The 5,559-nt window shown below is 36.7% G+C and overlaps 1 non-coding gene across 1 annotated transcript; it reads left to right on the top strand.

Annotated features, from left to right (window-relative positions):
* Nucleotides 1–2,367: 2,367 nt before the first annotated feature.
* On the top strand, nucleotides 2,368–2,486 carry LOC145408117 (5S ribosomal RNA). The gene has a single exon (XR_013898863.1). It is a non-coding gene; the product is annotated as a 5S ribosomal RNA (ribosomal RNA).
* Nucleotides 2,487–5,559: the final 3,073 nt, after the last annotated feature.

The following is a 5,559-nucleotide window of genomic DNA, read 5'->3' as shown; positions in this document are numbered from 1 at the left end:
ATGATGTGGAAACCACTTATGCTGAAATGGTGAAACTAAAGAAAGACTTAGAAACAAGGATGGAAGAAAAAAGCATTAAAAAGGAAGTGAAAAGAATAATCCAAAACAATCCTAAATTAGTCAGAGATTCAGTAGATATCAACAAATCTATAGTAACCACTGGTGTAGAAGAGGAAGAAATTAGAAACAAGATCTCGAGAGACAAAAAGGAGATGGCAAATGTAATGAACATATTGAAAGAAGTATCAGGGGAAATCTGTAGTAAAAACATAGAGGAACACAAAAGGTAAGGGAAATATGAGAGAAACAAGTCAAGGCCTCTAAGGTACCCTTTCAGAGTGTAAACACTGTGGAGGAGATACTAAAAAATGCAAAGAAACTCATGGAAAAAGACGAGTTCAAAAATGTATGGATAAAACGATGCCTAACACAAGAGGAACTGGAATTATTGAAAGAGAAGAGGAAGGAAGCAAAAACAAAAAATGAGGGAAGATCAGAGGAGGAGAAGAATACACTTTTTTACAAGATAATTGGATTGCAGTTACGAAAGTGGTACATAAACAGGAGGGAATAAAAAGGGGGAAGTAGTAAAACCAAATAATGATAAGTATATAAACAAGATGATTAAGTTGATGTACTCAAATGTAGATGGAATGGTATCTAAATTATTAGAGATGAATGATTATGTCAGAGAGAATGAACCACATATATTATGCCTAACCTGAAACAAAATTAACACCAAGGATATCAAATGACATCCTAAAATTAGAGGAATACAATATATGGAGAAGAGATACGACTTAAAGAAAAGGAGGAGGATTTATAATACTAACAAAGAAAAATCTTAAAGGCAAATAAATTGAATTAGATATACCCTCACAAGTAGAACTGATTGCAGTAGTAGAGATTAATACATCTAAAGGGAAAGTAATTGTAGCCAATTTGTACATGCCACCCAGATCAAACACATGGGAAAGAGACGAATATGAGGATCTGGCAGAGAGTATAATTCAGAGTTTAAGAACATTACTACATAAAATGGAAGAGAAATCGGAAAGAATTATACTAACTGGAGATTTTAATACTAATGTAAATTGGAATACTGTAGATATAATAAGCCATGAAAGCTGTTAGGACTAAACGCTCCTGGATCTTGTGCAGGAGTTTTTCCTAACGCAACATGTAAGGGAAAGTATCAGGAAAAGAGGACTCGATGTACCCTCAGTGCTAGATCTTATATTTACTAGGCAAGAAAACGATACTGACAATTTAATATATCACCCTCCATTTGGCAAAAGCGACAATGCAGTACTAAATTGCAACTTCAGGATTGCATATGACATAGTTAACAGCAATGAAGGTTACAAAAAGAGCCTAAACTATAAAAAGGGAAACTATCATGACCTAAAGAAGTACTTCTTATAAACTGATTGGGAAAAGGAGCTTAGAGGACAAGATTTATATTGTATACTGTATATTAAAAATTCTGTGAACTTTATGAAATAGAAGTCCAGAAGTACATACCACAGCACAAAGAGGCAGAAAAGAAAATAAAGAAATGGTTCAATACAGAATGTAAAAAATCAAAAGAAAAAAGAGATTTCTTATGGAATAGATACAGAAGACACAATAGTGAAAGGGCATATAATAATTACAAACAGGCAAGAAACGATTATACAAGAATAAGGAGGGAAGCCCAAAAACAGTTTGAGGAGGTTATCATAAATAAATATTGTGATCAACCAAAGCTATTTTACAGCTATATCAGAAGTAAAACCAAAGTAAAAGATATAATACAATCCATGACGGATGAGGGGATCACCTATACACAAGAGAAGGATATTTGTGAAGCACTAAATAAGAATTTCCAATCAATTTTTACAGAAGAAAATAATTTTGAGAAGGCTTATGTGGAACATGCATGCCCACACATACTACTAGATATACAAATATCAGAAAAAGAAAATACAGGAGTTAAATAAATTAGACAAAGGAAAAGCAAATGGTCCTGATGAAATTTCATATTGGGTGCTACATGAAAGTGCAAAGGAGTTAAGTAAACCATTATCTTTAATTTTCAAGAAATCCTTGAGTCAAGGTAAACTACCTGATATTTGGAAGAAAGCAAACATTGTTTCCTTATTCAAGAAAGGGAATAGACAACATCCACTCAACTACCGACCAGTATCACAAACCAGTGTTGTAAGCAAGGTATTTAGAGAAGCTTATAAGAAAGACAGTTTGGTTTCAGAAAAGGAAAATCATGTGTTACCAATCTGTTGAGCTACTATGACAGAGTAACAGACACATTACAGAAAAGAGAAAGATGGGTGGACAGTATCTATTCAGATTTCAAGAAAGCATAGTGCCAACGGCCATGCCACGTTGAGAACACCGCTTCCCATCCGATCAGCGAAGTTAAGCAACGTTGGGTCTGGTTAGTACTTGGATGGGTGACCGCCCGGGAACACCAGATGCTGTTGGCATCCCTATGTGTCAAGTGGGGTTGGTGGAGGATTAGTGTCCCTCCCTGTAAAACAATTAACTCTAAGCCCTTGGCCACCCCATTTGGGATACATGGCGTCTGGCAATGAATGGATGGATGGATGGATTTGACAGAGTACCGCACCAAAGACTTTTATGGAAACTGTACCATCAAGGAGGAATCCGAGGCAAACTGTATTGTTGGATGCAAGATTTTCTCAGGAAACGAGAAATGAGAACAGTACTAAGGGGAAATTACTCATCATGGAGAGAAGTAACTAGCAGAGTTCCACAGGGCTCAGTGCTGACACCAATCATGTTTTTAGTGTATATAAATGATATAGACAGTAACACTGGAAATGAACGCTATCTAAATATGTTTCCTGATGATGCAAAAATACAAAGGACAATTACTAACGCAGACTCATGTAAAGAACTACAAAAAGAATTAAATAAACTTCATGAATGGAGCAATACATGGCAAATGGAATTCAATGTGGACAAGTGTCATGTAATCAAGTTTGGTAAAAGTGGAAAAAGACCTGATTGGGATTATAAGTTAGGAAATTAAACCCTACACACATCAGAAAGAGAGAAGGACCTAGGTGTGATTATCAATAACAGACTATCTCCGGCTGACCACATCAGCGAGAAGGTACGGAACATGTTTACACTGCTTGCAAGTATGAGAATAGCATTCACATACTAAATGAAGACATGCTAAGAAGGATAATAACATCATTCATCAGACCAACCCTGGAGTATGCATCAGTAGTCTGGAGTCCTCATCTCAAAAAACACATAGACAAGATTGAAAAAGTACGAAGGGCCGCTACAAGATGGGTACCAAGCTTAAGAGATCTAAGCTACGAGGAAAGACTAGAAAAACTGAAACTACTTATACTACAGGAGAGAAGGAAAAGAGGAGACATGATTACGCTATACAAATGCATATCAGGGAAGGAGAAAATAGACATAAATGATTACATAATCTATGGGGATGCATCAGCAAGAGGACACAGCAAAAAAATGCATAAAAAGAGAGGCGATAAAGACGTAAGGAAATTTAGTTTCCCAAATAGAGCAATTGATCAGTGGAATGCACTACCGAATGAAATAGTGTGTGCCAAAACAATTAACAAATTTAAGGGTATGTACGAAAAAAATGGTTTAAGACACGGGACAGTACGAGCTTGACTCATTCCTGTAAAGATACAATTAGGTAAGGTAAGAACACACACACACACACACACACACACACACACACACACACACCTCTGGTATACGGCACAAGTAAAATAACGTAACTTGCTTGGTTTAGCATATCTCTTTAGCGGGTCTAGCATATACTACTGAGGTAGCCTGACAACAGTCAGGAACTGGTCACTTAGTGACTAGAGGGTAGTGTTCCCGCACACAACTCGGTGCTCCACATAACACTTGAGTGGCATCCAACTCGGGAGGAAACTGAGAAACGTGCTTTATAATAAGGTTGGTGTTATGATATAGTTCGTAGTCCATGTGCTAAGAAATAATTTACATTAACTCAGATCATTATACACAATACATCTTGTTAATTAAAGTGATAATCCTTTTCAAACAAATGCTTTAAATAATGATGGTTCCGTTATTTTGTACTGACTCTCTTAAATTGTCTGATTTACCTGGAAGTAATTAAAAAGTGCTCTGATACGAGTAACTAAATATTAACTCCTTCAGTTGAAGTGGATGCTTCAAATTTTAATAAGCTGTTTAAATGTAGTAAGGATGAATTAGAAAAATAGTCATCATAGTAATGGTTATAAATCTCATTTATTACCCTAATCAGTTATGTTCCGTAAATCATAATTTATTCAATCCCTGGTATCCTGGAGTAGGATTCACAATCTAAAATCGATTCCCTGTCGTAACATAACTGTACGTTTTACAGGAAGAACTAGTGAAACGGAAGGATTCTTGCACTCTACTCCTTTTTTCTTCCTGAAGCAAACAGATACAACCTACCTATTTTTCTTTTTTTCCCATAACTATAAAAAGACCTCTTTTGGCAGAAGGAAGAGGAAACCTGTTAAGGCCTATCATTGAACTGCAGAAGCAAATCAGATTTACGATTAAGAATTGATCGTATATCTATGACTCTGACCCCTGATCTAGTGACATCTGGTTAACTTACTCTTATCCATGATGACGTCTTACTGTTGCATGCACTGTGTAATAATAACATGTAGAAATGAATGAGTGTGCGGCCCATTTCACTAGACATAATACCCTCTCCCACACACACACACACACACACACACACACACACACACACTCATATACCATACATAATCATCTTCCCACACTACACCAGAGTCCTTCATTAAAGGGGTCATGAAGGTTCCGCAACTATACTCCATTTCACAGAGTCTGGCACCATCAGTAATCTTCTCAACACCTGTAGCACCGATAAAGGACGTCAGTATTGGATATGCCTTTTTGTATTGCCTTTACATATTGGTTCTCAAGGTAAAACATAGAGGTTTACCAAGTGCAGAAAATTTACATCAACATTTAAAACATAGGGGTTTACCTAGTGCAGAAAATTTACAGCAACACTACAGGCGATGAGGACATCAGTGATTATTATGCAAGACTCGGTGAAATGAAGTATAGTTCTTTGTACTTGTTGCGAGTACCGAGGCACTGGGTTTGTTATAAATTATGTGAAATTAGGCAAGGATGAAAGTGGCGTTTTCTCCCTCCTTGCTTTCGACCCTGCTTCACCCCCATCCACAGGTAGAAAAGACGTCGGGATGATGACGCGGATGTAAAATGTAAAATGGGCTCATAGCAAGGAACGTCTTTACTGTAAATAACATTAACAAGATCTATCACTCTCCTCAGCCTGTATACCCGTGGAAACAGTGGAAGGTAGAAAGGAAGATGCCCAGTGCTAACGAATTACTCGAAGAAAATTAACTTGAAACCATAACCATCACATTCATAACCGCCAGGGAGACTTTTCTCCTGGGTAATAATAACCATAATAACACAGATTCCCAAATATACGTGATTTAGAGAAATATACAACAT

This window comes from Coenobita brevimanus, chromosome 75 (assembly GCF_032717465.1).
Source record: "Coenobita brevimanus isolate Jiangsu-jjx chromosome 75, ASM3271746v2, whole genome shotgun sequence".
In the NCBI taxonomy this organism is placed as follows: Eukaryota; Metazoa; Arthropoda; class Malacostraca; order Decapoda; family Coenobitidae; genus Coenobita; species Coenobita brevimanus.
This window is presented reverse-complemented; position numbering and strand designations above follow the sequence as displayed.